Here is an 18731-nt window from a genome sequence, read left to right as displayed (position 1 = left end):
ATAGTACTTTATTGATTTCTTGGAGGGTAATTAGACAATTGTATTTTTCATTTGTGCCTCCACTTGTTGGGAGCCTCTGTTTTTCCGCTGTGTTTTTGTATTTTAAAAAAGACTGTGTATAGTGAGATGAACTTGAGACTGCAGCGAAATGTTCCCCTAGTATGTCTGCCTGTTCCTCTATGCTTGTTTGTGTGCCGGGTGTTGTTAAAAAAGGAATTGTGAAGGGTGAAAAGTTTCCATTTAATTTGCGAACCTGCTCCCACATTTTTTTAAATGTCATCTGACTGTTAATGGATGAAACATAACTCTGCCATGATGCTTTCTCGGCACTCCGACGGACGTACCGAGCTTTAGCTCTTGCCTTCTTAAAATTAACGAGATTTTCATGTGTCGGATACCGGCGAAATTTACCCCAAGCTCTGTTTTGTACTTTTTTTGCTTCCTTGCACTCTTTTGTCCACCATATTTTATGATTTTGTTGCACCACTCCCGACGACTGTGGAATAGCTGTGAGTGCGGCAGTTATGATACAATTAGTGAACTTTTCATTTATCTGGTCGATGGAGAGATTATCTAAAAGTATATTTTCTAAATTTGCATTTGCTCTAAAAAGCGACCAGTCGGCGAGGTGAAGCTTCCAGCGCCGTGGCCTTGTGGGGATTATTTCGGGTGGGGATGTTAAAGTGATTAGTATAGGGAGGTGATCGCTGCCATATGGGTTGTCAATTACATCCCATTTAAAATCATTAAAAACAGAAGGTGAGCTAAAAGACAAATCTAAAAAGGTCATTTTCCCCGAGGCAGGGGAGCAGTAGGTGGCTTTTCCTGTATTTAAAAGACATACATTGTTTGTGAGGATAAAATCTTCGATTATTTGACCCCTAGAGTCACAGTGCTCGCTTCCCCAAAAGGGGGAGTGAGCGTTAAAGTCCCCAACTACTAGATACGGTTCTGGAAGTTCATTGATAAGTTCTTGTAAATCGGCGACTGTTAATGTAGAATGTGGAGGAATATATACAGAACAGAGAGAAATTGTTTTATGGCTGACGACACTGACCGCAACAGCTTCAAGCTTCGTTTTGAGTGCGATTTCTCGAGCAGGGACGCCGCTTTGCACGACAATCGCGACGCCTCCAGAGAGTCTATTTGCCTGTTCACGATCTCGTCTAAAAGTTTTATAATGCTTCAGGATGTTCATATGTTGCGGACCTAGATTGGTTTCCTGGAGACATAAGGCTACGGGTGACATTGACCCTAAAATGTTTTTTATGTCATCGTAATTTCTCAATATTCCTCTACAGTTCCACTGAACTAGAAAAGCCATGTTTATGTTTTGGGGTAGGAGCAACGAGAGGTTTACTTATGTTCTGGGGCCGTTATGGTAGCCCTGCCTTTTTTTCGTTCAAGAGAGCTGTTCCGCCGCTGTAGAGCAGGCGGGCTGGGAGTTTGGTCCATCACCTCGGAAGAGGTGCTGGACGACCGCGAAGAAGCCGCGGGTGTGTGGGTGTCAGGCCTCCCCCGACGGGGGGAAGTCCTGCGGGATGCTGACTTGTGGGCCGGCACTCCCTGGCTTGTAGTTGGCAGAGCAGCAAACGCTGTCTCTGCCTGGGGCGTGGATGGCACTGCCACAGGCGCGGTGGAAGTGGCCGCGGCAGGTGCCGGAGCGCTGTGTGGTGCTACGCCCCCGCGCACCACATCAGCGAAGTTAGGTTTCGCTGTGAAGGAGAATGTGTTGGTAAGCGCAAAACGCCTCCTCGCTTCTTTGAATGAAATGTTTTCTTTGGTCTTAATGGTGATGATTTCTTTTTCCTTTTTCCAGGACGGACACGCCCTGGAGTATGCAGCGTGATCTCCTTCACAATTCGCGCAGCGTAGGGCTGCGTCGCATTCCTCAGAAGGGTGGTCCTTCGAAGCGCATTTCGCGCAGGTTTTGCGGCCGCGGCAGCTCTGCGAGCCGTGGCCAAACTTCTGACAGTTAAAACAGCGGCGGGGATTGGGTATGTAGTGTCTGACGGTGATTTTCAGGTATCCAACATCGATTGTTTCGGGTAAGCTGCTGGTGTTAAATGTAAGGACCATGTGTTTAGTGTCTATTTCCTTGTTATCCTTGCGGATTTTGATCCTATGGACGTCAATTACATTTTGATCAGAAAGTCCTTCAAGCATTTCGGTTTCTGTAAGGTGAATAAAGTCAGACTCTGAGATCACGCCTTTGACTGTGTTGAGGGATCGGTGGGGAGTTACAGAGACAGAGATGTCCCCTATAGAAACAATGTTTGCAAGTTTCGAGCACTGCATACTCTCGCGTAGTTCAAGGAGTAGGTCGCCGCTGGACATTTTGGATACCTTGTAGCCAGGCCCTAAGGTATCTGTTAGGCATTTGGTAACAAGAAATGGGGATATTATTCGGGCTTGCTTTTCGTCACTGTTGCTGTGTATCACATGAAACTTAGTGAATGTCGGTTTCTTTTTCGTAAAAAAGTCTGCTGCTTCGTTCCGCACTCTTTTAAGAGAGCGATCAGGTTTGGAAAGGGGGGGAGCCATAAAAAATTGATGTTTTTCGGTCATGGTGCCAGCCACCCACCATGGAGCCCAACAAGGGGACGCGACAGGAACTTGAAAGAAAGTCCTGCCCACGCCAGCTGTACACCTTAACTATAACCTAATATGACTCAACACAGGGTAGTTGGTCACACACGGTTAACCCTCGCCGCCAGGAAAAAGAGGAAAAAACCAAGAAGGGAGGAGGATACAGGAGAGTTGTAAGAAAGGAGAAAGGAAAGTGAAAGATGGAGAGGAGAACAGGAAAAGGCGACTGCCGATTTCCCCCGGTCGGGTCAGGCCGGAGGTGCCGTCTACAGGAAGCTGGGGCCAAAGTGGTGTGTTGCCTCCGCCGAGGGGCCTTAAGGGTCCAAACGCTCGGCATCAGCTCAACCACCAGGATCCCCTTTTCCCCGGACACGGCGATGCCACGCACGGCTAAGCGCGGATGCTCGGGTCCGTGGTGACGCATTGTTCACCATCATCCCCCTGCGGGGATGTCCCTGCGGATGCTCGGGTTAACCCCGTGGTGTCGCCACTCACCAACGTCTGCATGCTGCAGACGCCTCCCTGCGGGGAAGAGCCTTTTGGAATTGTATTACAGGCAACGGGAGAATTGACAATTGATCATGCTGTCGGATTTCCCTCATCTTTGTTAGTGATTCACGTGTGCTTTGTTGGTGCTGCTTTTTCTCTTCTCTCTCTTTCTCTGCTGGTCCTGTATTCGTGCTTTGATAACATTTTTGTGTATTATCGGTGCCTGAGGTTTTTGTTTCTCGAAAATTAAAACGAAAACCTCTCCTGTAATGGCCCTAAAGTGAGGGCTACAGTATTCCTAAATAAATAAAATGTCGCACACCCCTCGGGGTTGCTCCAGTCATCGCTGACGCAAAAGACTACACTACGATCCAGACTGAAAACAGCCAAGCCGAGAGACTCGGGGTTGCTCCAGTCACCGCTGACGCAACATACTACACTACGAACCAGACTGAAAACAGCCAAGCCGAGAGACTCGGGGTTACTCCAGTCATGGCTGACGCAACTACGAACCAGACTGAAAACAGCCAAGCCAAGAGACTCGGGGTTGCTCCAGTCATCGCTGACGCAACAGACTATACTACGAACCCGACTGAAAACAGCCAAGCCGAGAGAATCGGGGTTACTCCAGTCATCGCTGACGCAACAGACTGTACTACGAACCAGACTGAGCACAGCCAAGCCGAGATACTCGGGGTTGCTCCAGTCATCGCTCCCGCAACAGACTGTACTACGAACCAGACTTAAAACAGCCAAGCCGAGAGACTCGGGGTTGCTCCAGTCATCGCTGACGCAACAGACTACACTACGAACCAGACCGAAAACAGCCAAGCCGAGAGACTGTTTCAGAGCAGGTGCGGGGGGAGGCAACCAGTTCAGCCGCCGCAAGCCGCGTGGGACGCTGTCCACGTCTGCCGGGGCGACCGAGCAGCGCTCATCTCCAGCGCAAACGGGGTCAGGCAGCCCGCCGCAACAGCCGAGCCACGACGCGTGGGTGGCGGGGAAATGTGAGAGCAGCGCGCGCGCTAGAGTTTCCCGCCATACCGTAGCTCAGCAGCTGTGTACGACTGCTGCTGCCGCTGATTCCCCCCCTGCGCTTAGCCTTTCCCCTTCTTTCGTCCCAGTGGCGATAGCGGCGGCGCTGATGCGCCGTCGGCCTTGACCTCAGCGGTCGCGAGGAGAGCGTTCGCACTCATTCCTCTCACTGCGCCAACGTCACTGCGCTGCTCAGTTTCGTGCATCACGTCGATTCTGTCGGTGTGTATACCAGCGCAGTTTTCCCGTAATTTTTACTGCACAGAAGTACATTTTGGCCGCCTTCGGGAACTGGGCGCTTGCGAAAAGAGTATACATGGGGACTGCCCCGGCGTGGCCTGAGTGAGCGCATATACTTCTACTGTTAGTTTTTTTTTTTTCGCTTTCGCATTGCGATTAAAAAAAAAAAAACGGGTAGAAGCCTCAGTCGTCGCATTCGACCAACGAAACTCCCTGACTTCACAGATAAAATTCAGCGCGAACAGACAAGGACGAAAAGAAAACAAATGTCCGCACTGGCGCTGTCTCAGAACTGGTTTATTTCTAAAAAAAAAGTGGCAAAAAATCTGCGCACACAAAAGTGTCAAGCTTTGAACAAAAACAGGCTTGAACAAAAAAAAAATGCTTCCAGGATAGATTATTTTATCGCGTTGACAAAAGAAAAAAGTTCGCTTATCGTGCAACATCAGGGAAAATGTCTACCCTTGTGAAATTTGTTGCTCGTTTTTGTTAGAACAACCATATCTGACACATGTTCAGTACCCAGATGTTCTTTCAGGCTATAATTATGTTGCCTTCGCAATAAAGAAACCAGCAGTGAGACAGTGCTCGTGCCTGCATTTTTTCACTTGGAGACAATTACAAACAGGCTCTTTCCCAAACCTACATATACTAAACAAAATGCACCCTACCATATACGCGGACAAATGTCCCTGGTGCGACGGAAAACCTACTCTCTATCACATCACATGGGCCTGCCAAAAGATAGACGTGGTCCCCAAAATACAAAACCCGAGTGCGGAGCAGTGGGAGACTCTGCTGTCCAGCGACCGCTGTGAAGACCAAGAAGGTCTGGTACAGCGAGCTCAACGGGCGGCAGTGGCCAGCGGAGCCCTGGACTGAGGGCAACCGACCACTGATTAGAGGCGGACGACTTCGACAGAGAAGACTCCTGGGGGTAAAATCAAGGAGAAAACGTCTCTGAAGATGCTCCCAAACCGCAGGAAAAAGGACTAGAGTAAAATAAAGTTTTTCCTTCCTTCCTTCCTTCCTTCGTCCTCGTCTGTTCGTGCCGAATTGTAACTACGAAGTCATGCACTCCAGCTCGATCAGTTCAGCATTCTCCCCGACTACAACGGAGGCAAACCCGGCAGCGTGTGCTTGCCGATATATCCCTCACGAGAAATCTTTTCCGACCCCCCCCCCCCCCCCCCCCCCGCGTTCTGGCACCCCCTTGGCCCGCGTCGAATGAGCAATTTCTAGACGCGACGTGCATGACTATACGACACTCTAGAGAGCTGCGCTCGTACCCCGAGAGCAGCCTCTTGATTTCTGCACTGCAGTCGAACCCTTGACTTCGCGCTCAGCTTCTGCCGGATGATTAGCATTTTGGACAAATTAGGCTCCAGCGAATTCGTCCAAATCTACGGAAAGTGCGCTAATCGCAAATGCACTTTCAGCAATCAATATGCGCACTTATATTTAGAACTGTTCGAAGTGGTGCTGCATTATTAAAAAAAAAAAAAAGACTTGCCTAGTCCATTCGCTGTACGGAATGATTTGTGACCAAAGTTTCAGCGATAACGAAGATGCAGCAGAAAGCAGAGAGATGAGCATGAACAGGATACCATACACTGTGAACACGAATCGCATACTACCGGATCCAAATATTCGACAAGTCATTTGTTCGCACGTAACCAAGGTTTTTTTTTTTTTGTTCTTCGCGGAGGGACCCCAAGTAATTTCTTGTATGGGAGAGTGGGGGGGGGGGGTTGCAGGGGGGGGGGGGTATGCTCAAGAAGAGTTGATTTATGTAAGATGAGGGCGGGTGTTTCATCACCCCCCCTCCCCCCCGCCCCCGGACTCAAAACATGACGTCTAATCCACCTCTAATTACACGTCGCAATAGCACCAGCCCCCACCGAAGCAGCCACGATGCAACTCAGCGAGCAACGGCGAGCGCGCGCCTCACTCGGCAGGGAAAGAAGGCAAGGACAACGCCACTCATACGCACGGAAAAAGCTGCCCCCGTGACGTTCCCACCCTACCACCAGATTTTGCTAGTTAATTTCTGGTTAAAACGAGTGAAGTCAGCTCACCAAGCGCGTGGGTTCAAGGGCCTCCACGGCAAACACCGCGGTCCCGTAGACCTCGTGCCGCTGCCGAACGCGCGCTTACACGCGAGGCAATTAGCGCTGTACAGAGCGTGAAATGTAAAAAAAGAAAAGAAAGAAAGTAAAGCAAAGCCCTTCGCCGCTGCAACCCCTCCCCCCACGCCTCAGCGCCCGCTTTCCCCACCGCCGGCGTATTCCCAGACCCGCGGTAAAGAAGAACGCCTTTTGCGCATGCGCGGCGGCGAGACGTGCGCACCATGCACGGCAGGGGCGGTGAGCACCTTCGTCATTACGCAGTCAGCGAACCGAAACCTTGAACGCGGAGACGGGGTATGCTTTCTCTCCGAGAGCCTGCGGAGAGTATTCTTACCAATGGGCAAGAGAACAGATGACGAGAGCGCCGGCAGATAAAAAGAAAAAAGAAAGAGAAAAAGCGTATGCGGCAGAATGCGGGGCGCCCTACAGCCTAAGCTGCAGGTACGAACATCATTCAGGCGGGAAGATAAATGGCTCCGCGCGATTTAGGAGATGATGGTGGCGAGGCAAAAAAAAATATTAACAATAAAGGCAAGCAAATCAGGGATGGGAGAGGGACTGGGAGTGCTCCTTTCACGCTCCTTTTGAGGCAAACAAGAAAAAATGCAGGAGGTGTCCACCCACACAAAAAGAATAAGAGGGTGAGGGGGAATTAAAGAGGGAAAGTGATCCTCGCCGTACACGCCTAATTTAGGCGTTTCCTGCAAGTATTTCCTTGGACCCTACGGAGGGGGTATTTATGTCTCGGGACAGAAAAAAAATGGCTGAGGCTTAGCTAAGGTTAAGCCTAGTCAGATGCGAAGCATATTGATGGCTAGGCTTGGTAATACATGGCTTTCCTTGGTTGACGTTCATCCCGCTCTTCATCGGTCTCTGTGGCACGCTGAAGCTTTCGCTTCTCGTTCAAATCAGCCCAGCTTCCAGGCGACATCCCAACACCTGGCCGCCTCGTAAGTGCCCGGAGAGCGAGGCAAGCTCAGCTTTATACCGCTGCTGTAGCGTCACGTGGTCAGCTGATGTGGCCTCTGTGGCCTCAGCGTCACGTGGCCTCTGATGTGGAGCCTCCACCGCCGCGGCCGACCGCGCGAGCCGGCAGCCCATCTCTCCTCTGCTGTGACGTCATGTTGTCACGTAGTCAGCCGCCGCGCCTCTGATGTGGAGCCTCCACCGCCGCGGCCGACCGCGCGAGCCGGCAGCCCATCTCTCCTCTGCTGTGACGTCATGTTGTCACGTGGTCAGCCGCCGCACCTCTGAAGTGGGGCCTCCACCGCCGCGGCCGGCCGCGCGAGCCGGCAGCCCATCTCTCCTTTGCTGTGACGTCATGTTGTCACGTGGTGTCACGTGGTCACGCTAAAGGTCAATGGTAGCTCCACCGCCGCGCTCGACGGGCTGTAGTGTAGCTCTAGTAATATGCTTCGCATAAAAAAATGGGGGGGGGGGGGGGGGGGGTTTATCCATCACTCGGAAAATTCGCCGCTGTCCTAAATGGCGCACATGTAGTCTGATCATGGGTCTCATCGAAAGCTTGGACAGGGTCTTTTGAAAGTAACTTCGCCCAAATTGTCAAAAAAAAAAAATCAATACACTTGCTTCCAGCGCCGTTCATCTTCACCCCCGTATATGCAGTTCGCAGGTTCCCCACAAAGTGCCAGTGGCCCTCGGCGGGAGCTCTAATTATCGAAAAATACAGAAAAGAAAAAGTGCCTCACCGGCGCAAGAGTCGCCCTCAGCAACGTCCAAGTGGTGTGGGGAGCAAGACCGCCGTCGAGGAGGAAGTTAGCAATCCCATTAGGAGTCGGTGCCACCGAGAAGGAAATTCTCACGCAGCAGACACGCTTTCTCCTCCCCCTCAAGACATCCTCGCTCTCACGAATATCGCCCACGTCGGGCCTCGTACGCAAACACAGGAGCTGGACAAGGACGGACTGATGCGAACGAAGAAAGGAGGGGGGGGGGGGGGGGGGGGGGATATTGGGATAAGAAAGGGGACTGGGAAGAGCGCCCGACGTGCGTGAACGCCGAAAGCCGCCGAACACGGCGCTCCCACCGTATTTACTCGAATACAAGCTGATGGTATGGTTTTGACCCAAGAATATTTTAGCCTAAGTTGTCGCCGACAGTATAGGCGTCAGCATCAAATACACGGCAGGAAAGGCGTAGCAGATTTTCGTACGACGCTTCGTAGCTGGTGGTACACTCTGAACAGAAAAAGAGTAAAACGGAGTAAGCCGTGCTCTAGCTTACTAGTACCCTTTTTACTCTCACATATACTTAATTATTCATGTTTACTCCCACACAGACTTATTCAGTGCAGCCGCACTGACATATCGCCAACATCGTTTGGCTGCTGAACGTGCCGGCTTCTCCCGCATTTGTCCTTCGAGCTAGCCAGCGCGCTCGGTCTCCCCTGGCTGCTTTCGCATCTTTGCGGGCCGCCGCCATCTTCTCTCCCTACGCGGCCCGCTATAGCTGCATCTCGCCGCTTTTGGGGTTTTACATGCCGTCGCAATCAGCGACCGCTTCTCTTCTTGCTCGGCTTATAGACCGGGGCCGGCTTAGATACGAGTAAATGCGGTACTACACACAGCCAGAAAGAGCATCTTTGTTCGCAAAGCGAGCAGCCCCGTCGGCGGGGCGTCCGTCACAATGAGCTCATTAGTGGACCCAGTGGCGGCCGCAAGCTCGGCTTTGGGACACGAGACGACGACGCTGGGAGCGGCGGCGGCGTCTCACCTCGCGGTTGGGCGCACTCGGGCGTGCAAGCAAGGTATGCAGAGGAGAGACTGCCTGATTACTCCGGCGCGCCATTAGTAAATAGACCCGATTTTATCAGCTGCAGCTTCGCCACCGGCACTGCGCACCGCACGGCGAGTTCCCATACGCGCTATAGTGGTCGGTTTAGTACGACGCGTTGCACTGACGAGAGAAGCGCGGGCAACGTTTCCGTACACGCGCGCCAAGTATGTCATGCGTGGAGAACGTTCGCGCTTATACTGCCGCCCTTTGAGATGGAAATGGAAAGTGCTGTGGGATGCATCCGTTTCGCCCCCGGATAATATGTGGACGCATATATGCTTTTTTTTTTTTTTTGCAGACCCTCTTTCCAAACCATAATTACCTGCGTGCCACTTTCCTTACGACTTACTGCCCCCATAACCATTGCCTGGTTACCTATTAATTGCGTGCTCTCATTCCGTCTGCGGCATTCGACGTTTGTGCGTACGGGGAAGCCGGCATGAAAATGAAAATTGGTTTTTCGGAAATTAAAGGCCTCTCTTCACAGCTACACCTCAACCACGCCATGAGGGAAGGAAGGTTGGAGTGAGAGAAAGAAGTGTAGCAGTGGGGGGCTCCGGACTAATTTCGACTACCTGGGAATCTTTACCATGTACTGGCATCGCACAGCACATGGCCACCTGTCGCCTCGGTCCGGTTCGAACCTGGCGCAGTTACGGGAGGGATGGAGGTGGATGGAAGAAGGGAGAGAAGGGCTCCGGATCAATTTCGACCGCGTGGGGGTTCTTTAACGTGCACCGACATTGCACGGCACGGTTGTCTTTCTCATTTCGCACCCATCGAAACGCGACTGCCGCGACAGGGATTCGCTCTCGTGCTTTTAACACATAAACTAAACATACCCCGCCCTGTAATTCTCAAACAATTGTCGCGCCGAACACACCATTCACGAATTCATTTGCTGGAACCCATTTTTGCAAAGACTGACTCATTCAAGCACAGTTTTTTTCCGCGGACTGTTTCCGACTGGAACTCTCTTCCCGAGGCCATTTTCCAGTCCTCAAATTTTAGTAAAGCTCTTGAGAAGCATTTTCTCGAGTGAATGAGCGTTGTATTTTGTTATTCTGCTCATTGTTTGTAACCCCATGTATTTTTCTTTGTATTTGTCATTTTCAATGCCTTGTATAGCCCCTCCTACATGGGCGAATCTATTGGCCTGCAGTATTATGAAATAAATAAATAAACAGCCTAACGTAATAAGCACTAAGCCTGTAAAGGAAGAGGAAAATAAAGCTTACAAAGTACAGCCTCTAGAAGCTCGAAGCAGGAAGCAACACGACAGCACAGTGGCGAATACAGATAACTCGTATCGTCTTCAAATTTACCACGATCCGCCGACCTTGCCCACTGCCATCCTCCATCCTCACTTACGTGAAGCGAAACCGCCCCAGGCGCCGTTTTTCCTCGTGGCAAGCATGCATGTAAATGTTTGTTGCCCGCGCCGCGTTCGAAGCGGAGCAGCGATCAGTGCCGGGCTACATGCCGCAACCCAGATATCACACCGCGGCCCCAGAATACGCGATGGGAAGAACGGCGGCAGCGCCCATGCGCTCCCACACCGTAATGTATACACGCAACCCCGCCTGCATGCTATGCACCCCGTAGTCCCGACACGGCTTCTGCGCGCGCCCGTGATTACTGGCATTTGTAGGCGCGGTAGGTAACGCAGAGGTCAGAAAAACGGCTCGTGCACGAGGCTGCCTGCTAGACGCAAGAGCGCCCGGCCGAGTTACTATACTTTGCAGAGTACAAGCCGGTTTCCTTTGTATTTTTTTTTTGTGTGTTTCTTTTCGGTGCGCGCCGTCGCTGCTGCTGTATACCGTCCTATAAAGAGCCCCTGTATTGGTATACAGTTGAACTTGATTATAACTTAGTTGAAGGGGCCCGGCGATTATACTTCGTTATAGCCCGTGTTGACCGAGCTTTCAAGGGGAAACGACATTCCTTCGTTATATTCATTATTTCGCTATTAACCGTTTCGTTATACCGAGGTTCGACAGTAACGCCGTTTTTCTTTCCCTCGCAATTATACTAACTGGACCGCGCAGTGCGTTTGGTAGCCTCGGTCACCCCTCAGGAACCACAAAAGGGGTTCTGGATTCGTGCCGGTCTGACTGGACTGGGCAAATAATGCAGCCGGAGCACCTCCACTACGTCACGTATAACTTTTACAGGCCGCGAGCACTGAATCACGCATATATTGCAAGAAGAAAAAGGCAGCAACCCCCACACTTTATACTTCACCGAAACGCATGCAGTTAAAGATATCTTTCGAAACTGTGTGGGCATATTTCGTTTCGAGCATCCTGGAAGGAGCATTTTTCTGGTTTCTGGAAAGATTTGCGGGCGCCAAGCAGCTCTTTGGCGTTACGGCGCTAGATGCGTTTCCAGCCTCGCTCACGCAGATCATCGTTATTTCCTGCGCGCTGTCCGCGCACTGAAAGCAGAACATTGGGCACACATAGACACAAAGCGAATGAGATTTCGTACGATTTCCCACGAAATTACAGAAATGCAGTGTCATCCGTAGCGTGCACACATTGAGCACGATTTCAATGCGGCCACGAATGGACCAGCGAGAGAGAAATGACACACGGCAGCGCCGCCGTCAGTCGTCTCACGTTTGTCCATTTCCCCTTCGCTCTGTTTACCGAAGTATTGTCTCGCCGGCCAGCTCAGCAGCACGTGCTGTACCCAACCGTAAAGCTGTACTACTCTTCGGTAGTGGACCACAGCCACGGTGACTCAGTGGCTTCGGCATTCGACTGTTGGATCGAATCACGGCCATAGAGTAACATAAAAGTAAAGAGCGGACACTCGGGCCCTTTCGCGGCCGAGTTCGGCGCTTCCCCGTTTCCGCCAGATGGCACTGAACGTGCAAATAAAAAAAGAAAAAGAGTATGGTCTTGGCATATCTTGGCTTGCAGTGACGTGCGCTGCGCGCCTACGGTCGCAGTTACGTCAGCAACAGCGGCGTCTTTTAAGTGCGTCAAGCCAACGGGCAAGCACGCCCAGGCGGCAGTGTGCGACGGACCGACGGTGTGAGCGGCTGTATTTTTTTGCGGCGTCTGCAAGCTTCGTGGGCACGTCCGTTTTGTGTACTGCTGTGGTGCTGCGACGGTTGTTTCTTCCACCCCGTGAACTGTCCAACAAGAAGCTGCAGCTGTCGGCCTTAAAGGCGGCGGCGGCGGCTCTTCCTAAGCACTTCCAAAGAGGCAACAAAGCTGCGTCAAGGGCAGATGCCCACCACCAGGTTTTGACAGTAAAGCCTCCAAGATTCCTGTTTATGCCTATCATCTCTGAGGCCAGTGCGTTTCCCCGGGTCCGCTAGGTGCGCTGTGCACAAAAGTCGGCCGCTGGGGCCTACGGGAGTGTCCGCTCTTTACTTCTATATTACTCTATGTCACGGCTGCGTACGTTTCAATGGAGGCGAAGTGCAAAAGACGCTTATGTGCTGCGCGATATCAGTGCACGTTAAAGATCTCCCAGTGGTCGAAATTCACCCGGAACCCTCCGCAATTGCGTGCCTCATGGCCACTTGTATACTTCGGGGACGAGTCCACGTGTATATACAGTTGAACCTCGTTATAACGAAACGGTTTATAACGAACTATCGGATATAACGAAGGAATGACGGTTCCCCTCGCAAGCTCGGTCAGCAGAGCCTGTAACGAAATTACGGCTATAAAGAAGTAATCATCGGACCACTTCAACTGCGTTCTAACGATCGAGGTTCCACTGTATATCACGCCATGTTCTGACCAAGACAAGTTGCAACTACAATTCCATCGACCGATTCCATCCGCGCAACGCCACACGTGAGTTCACGGAACGAAGCATGTATATACCTTCACTCGTGACCGCCCGTCGCTTCCTCAAACACGGCTCATCGAAGTTTCTGGAAGGGCCTACGCGCGTCACAGGTTGTCCGGGATGTGCCGCGGGGAGGGCATCTTTTCCGCGCGATAACGTCCAACAGGCGGTAGCCGCGTTTTATAAAGCAGCCCGAGCCGAAAGACACACCGATAGCAAAAGGCGCGCGAGCGCGCAGTTCCTTTATATGTAGGTCAATATGCAAATTAACGCAGCTCGTAAAAACCCGGGAGCGCGCTGCGTCGCCGCGAGCCTTCGTAACTAGCCACTAAAACCACCCTGAGGTCAAGCGCTGAACACGGCTTCCCGTTGCGAGTTTTAGATCGATAGATGTGCCTCAAGACGAAAAGCAGGTCATACGCACGGCGTGCGGGATAAGGTAAAACGCAAGCATACAAGCCCCTTTCCGGTGACATCGGGAGGTACAGGGGCACAATATTACGTCGACCCTTTTTCAGGAGCGTCGTTTATAGTCGGATACAGCTCACACGAAGAGGCTTCCCCCCTTCAAAGGACCCGCTTCCAGACAATGGCGTCGGTCGATTCTTATGTGCCTGCCAGAGCGACAATGCAGGGATTGGCACATGAAAGGGGATAGCCCCTCCTTCCATGGTGGGGAAGCCCCCTCCCTGCATTGTGACGTTAGAAGGTTCACGAGAATCGGCCGACGCCATTGGCTGGAAGGGGGTTCTTTGACGGGGAAAACCCGCTTCTTTATTCTTGAGTTGTATCCAACTATATACCTGTCACACGAGTGTGTTCAATCTTATATAAGCTCTCCCTCCACTCCACGACTTTTTTTTTCCCTTTTCTCATTGTCCATTTTTTGCACGTTCACTGGAGTAACAGTATACAACTGCAAGAGAGGTCCCTGGTCAAAACATGCAGAACATTTAGAAGAAGAAAGCTCGACTCCTTTCATATGCACCATGGCAACGCATATATGATCGACGAATGGAACGGAGGAAACGCGGCTACTTCAAGGACTTTAGGGAAGTTAATGACGGGAATTGTGGTGGGGAAAGCCACGCACCCACATATGATTTTCTAACTATATAATGCGGCACCTCAGCAATGCAGTTAACAAATGTCATAACGATAACGGTTCCTGATAGGTCAAATCGCGCACTATATATCTATCGTACGCCAGGATACCATATATAGCTGCATGGGGACACGTTAAACTCAAGGCAAAAATATATTGTACCGGCATCTAAAGCGCTTATATGCATATGATCAGCGAAATATAGAATTCCCGAGTACAAACTCGAGCAATACAATTGGTCGCGGCTGAAAGACAGGGGAAGCAGCAGAACTGCACAAACACCTGATGTCGACGACGAAGCAGTCCTTGGCTTCCAGGGGAAAACGTCGCGCTTCGCAGCGTGGAAGAAGAGACTGCCGCTTTCCCAGCCGAGGAAGATGATATAAGCGCAGGGAGGTTCGTCCAGCGAGGCAACGTCGAGATAGCTATACGTATATCGTCGGGGCTCGTTCTCAGGACGAAGTGACGTCCGCCCTTCCACGCAGTGTGCAGGCCTGCAGGCACTCCGGTCGCAACCGACGATCACGGACGACAAGTCGGCGCCTTCCTCTCTTACGCAGTATATACCGCACCGACCGCGCGGCCTGGTGTGACGTCGACAGGAATGAGACAAACGTCGTTCGGATGCGAGGCGCGGGAAAAAGAAGAAAGGACGCACAAAACGGGGAGGAGAGACAACGAGGATAGGCAGCAGAGAAGGGGGGGGGGGGGGAAGAGAGAGAGAGATGGCGACGAAGAAGGAGCTGTATGGGAGGCGGCCGGAGACTTCTCAGAAATGTGTGTCGCGACTCACGTTTGCCCTGCCAGTCACTGGCTCAAAGCCGCGGTCACTTGAAGCGATCGTCGGTCGGGGCGAAAGGGGGGGGGGGGGGGGGGGGGGGGGGGAGGCGCCACCACAACCACTACCTTCCCAGAGTCGCGACGGCTCATATATATATGGCAAGAGAAGACAGGACCCAGCAGTCATTTATTGCAAACGGACGCGAACGAGTGCGAAAGCGGAGCAGCGGGCGACGATGCGACGCCAGGGACGAACGGAGAGGGGGGGGGGGGGGGGGGGGGGCTAAACGAAGGAATAAAACCAAGAAAAGGGATAAAATAAAGAACCAGCAGCTGACTCCACCGACAGATAGACGGTCGGCATTCTTCGCAGAGCGCGAGACACGGCAAGGGAAGGGGTGGCCAGTTGAAGAAGACGGCAGCGGCGCAAAATAAAAACACTGCAGAAGAAACACTGATACTGTGAAAAGCAGAAAAAAAAAAGCAGGAGGGAGAGGGAGCAGGGAGAGAGCTAAGCGCGCGAACAGGGTAACGGGAATCTGCGGGCGCCGATGACGGGTGAGGGGCCTTCTTCAAATGGCGCCGAATTACGAGTGATGAACGGGGATTGCCGCGCAAGGCCGTTTCGGGAGGATCTCGCGCACGCTGCCGCCGACCGAGGCGGCGGCTAGGGTATTACTTTGTTGCGGCCCGGTAACACGCCGAGAGCCTCAGACGAGCTCGAGCGCCCCTCTATACCACGAAGTGTGTGACGTAACCGCGACGGCGGCGAGCTGGAGAAGATAGGGCAAGGGAGGAGGCACGAGCCGTACGTCTTGCATCGACAGCCTCGCATACTGCGGCCATGAAGAGACATCCGACAACGAGCTCGGACAAAGAGGAAGAGTCGAACGTAATCTTCCGCATAATACCGACACCGGTCGTCATCGACGAATCCTTTCGCCGCCACAAGCCCTGATGAAACGCTCTTCAAATTGAATCATCTTCCCGGTTGTTGTTGCTTTCTTTCCCCGCCCGATCACGATGTGAAACATGCAGGCAAATTGCACAACAAGCGCAACATGCAGTGATGAAATGAACCTGCCAGACAGCTGTCACTCAGCACGAGGACGAATGCTTGTGTAAGCCAATGCGACCCATTTGACCCCGATTCGAAGCTTCTCGTCACAAAAGAGACACACATGTAAAGGAACTTCGTTAAAGCGATGCGAAGGCCAATCAGACGCAGTTATTGCCTTCGGTGGCCCTCGCCGGGCATCGATGGTGTGAGAGTATACGTACTGGTTCGATATGAGCCTTACGAAAATCAACCTTTAGAGTATAGAACTGAGTATATAACGTTAGCTTTTTTTTTTTTTTTTCAGTTCCGCTCCCATGTCACCTGTTACGTATGAATAAGTGACGTTAAGCTTACTGTCCGCGGGCTCAGATTCTTCCCAGCTGCCCAAGTCTATGTTCTGAATTCGGCCTCCTGCATTCAGGTTCAATGCGACCAGTTCTACAGCGACCATCAACCTACAGATAAGCGTCAACGCAGCCTTCGCTGCTTTAGTTTAGAGCAATTCTTCCTAATTGAAAACAGCTAGATAATTAAGCGCCCAAGCGTTCTGAGAGCGAAGTATCATAATTCACCTTATCTGATTTATTTGCTTAGTTTTACATGCAAAGAGACAGGGGATGAGATGAGGTAGGGGCGACCGTCGTTCCTCAAAGATTTTCTACTGAAAAACTGCATTCGCCCCCTCTTTTCCATGAAAAAAGCTCGAAGAATGCGTTGCATTTTTTTTTTTTATAGATTGTGACGTTCTGGGAAAAAAGTCCTCTGTTTAAAACGTACTGTTTAAACAGTAAGTTTTACTGGAAATGCGAGGACCCTGCCGACGACGGCGCAGCCAGTTACCAGTTGGCAATGCTGAAAGTTACTCAAACGTCACTAACGCACAATGCGTACTTTGCTCAGCAATTCGAAGCAGCGCCAAGCCTTCACCCTCAGGTTTTTATACCTCTCGTAACAAGAACTGCAACCTGTTTCAGAATCTCAGAAGACTTCTCCGGAATTCGAGCCCAGCATGACATTTTTTCTGTTTTGCGGACACTTCCTCTTTATTTCGTATCGCTCTTCCTCCCGGGGGTCCTTTCTTCTCCGAACGCTATGGGCGTTTACATAAACACGACAACGTCGTCGAGACGGAGGGCGTTCCTTAGCCCAACTCGACGCGCTCCTGTCTGGTGCATGTAAACGAAGCTTCTGCCTCCTATGCAATGTAGTATGTCAGTGTTTTCAAACACGCCGGCTAACATCTACTTTTCGGCAAATTATTTTCTCGCTCTACATCGACAGCCACAGAGGTGTACCTGTTATGAATGGAGAAAGCACTGGCGATCTACACGGCAAATTCGTTTCACTAACACCGCTATAGCCTGATACAACTCAAGAACGAAGCTGAATGTATCCCTCGAAGGAGGACCTCAATCCAGTCGATGGCGTCGGACTATTGTCATGACGTCGCGATAACCTGTTAATCAGTGGTTCATCTACTTGTACCTGCTAGCCTCCAGTGATGTCATGCTATTGCTAGTGTAAAGAGACTATCAATGACGTCAAGACGACCTGATGAAGCCATCGGCTGCAGCGCCCCCTTTCAGGGACATCTTACGCTTCGTTCTTGAGTTCCCGAATGCTCGCCAAACAGCGTAAACAAAATTGGGGCTGAAAGAACACGGCGTATAGTTTCTTTTCCTTTCCACTGCATCCCGCTTCAGTCTTAGAACACACAGAAGGCAATGTGAAAGGAGCCCCATGGCGCTAAAGCTCCACCAGCCGGCGGGAAAACCACCATTGTTGCGGGCACAGACACACCACTGCATGGGGCCCACAAATCAACGAACCTACACCGCACCACACCCACCTCCTATTCCAGACACTGCCTTCCGCCAACACCACCTTGTCTTCCGCGAGCACCCCCCCGAAGGACGCCCACCACAGATCGGGCACCTCGGCAGGAGGTGAAGACTCCGTTGTCACCTTTTGTTCGCTCGCCTAAGCCCTTCTCATTGTACCCATGCCGCCTATCGCTAAACTGTGCTGACTCGTTCTCAGCAAACACACACACAGAGAAACACGCACACGCAGGACCTCCCTGTTTACTCACTCACGTCGCCGCTACGCGGGGAGTGAAGGCGGATAAAGAACGCGGGAGGGTGGGGAGAGCCATGACGTGTGGGGAGGACGTCCAGCAACAAAACCCTTCCCCCGACCTCAACCACAACAACAACAACAATAGTCTGAGCGGAGGAAGGAGAGTCGTTGCACGCTTGTTTACAAACAAGGCGCGTGCCGCAGTTCACGGATGCAGAGGGGCAGACGAGTGGGAGGGGGGAGAGGGGGGGGAGAAGGCACGCGAACGCCGGATTCTACTGCTGTTCGTGTGGCAGGTGCGGGACTGCAGAGCCACGCGCGCGCGCGAGTGGTTTTCCCTCTTACCCGAGCCTGCCTCTTGGTCTTCCTTCTCCGTCTTTCCCCCCTTCTTTCTTCGCTTTGTTCACATTTATGTCCCCGGAGGGGAAAAACGCCTGTCTTACACCTGAGAGCGACAACCTATGATACAAACCCTCGCGAGCGATTAAGTGCAAGACAATTGTGCTGCATTTTTCACCGAAAGCGAGTCGCTGCGTGCAAAGTAAGCGGAAGAATTTCCTATACACCTAAGCACGTATCAATCAATCAATCAATCAATCAATCAATCAATCGATCA

The 18731-nt window shown here is 51.8% G+C and overlaps 1 protein-coding gene across 4 annotated transcripts in view; it reads right to left on the bottom strand.

Annotated features, from left to right (window-relative positions):
- Positions 1–18731, bottom strand: part of LOC149358518 (solute carrier organic anion transporter family member 74D-like) — a 199173-nt gene that overhangs the window by 170640 nt on the left and 9802 nt on the right. The window contains exon 1 of one of the 4 annotated variants that reach the window (XM_089570619.1): positions 17886–18167. The exons of the other annotated variants lie outside the window; for them this stretch is intronic. The gene's annotated coding sequence lies outside the window, so the exon portion shown is untranslated. Of the gene's footprint in view, positions 1–17885; positions 18168–18731 lie in introns of those variants that run through there. 4 annotated transcript variants of the gene reach the window in all.

Source organism: Amblyomma mixtum, chromosome 2 (genome assembly GCF_055824585.1).
Source record: "Amblyomma mixtum isolate Tamu chromosome 2, ASM5582458v1, whole genome shotgun sequence".
NCBI classification, from domain to species: Eukaryota; Metazoa; Arthropoda; class Arachnida; order Ixodida; family Ixodidae; genus Amblyomma; species Amblyomma mixtum.
This window is presented reverse-complemented; position numbering and strand designations above follow the sequence as displayed.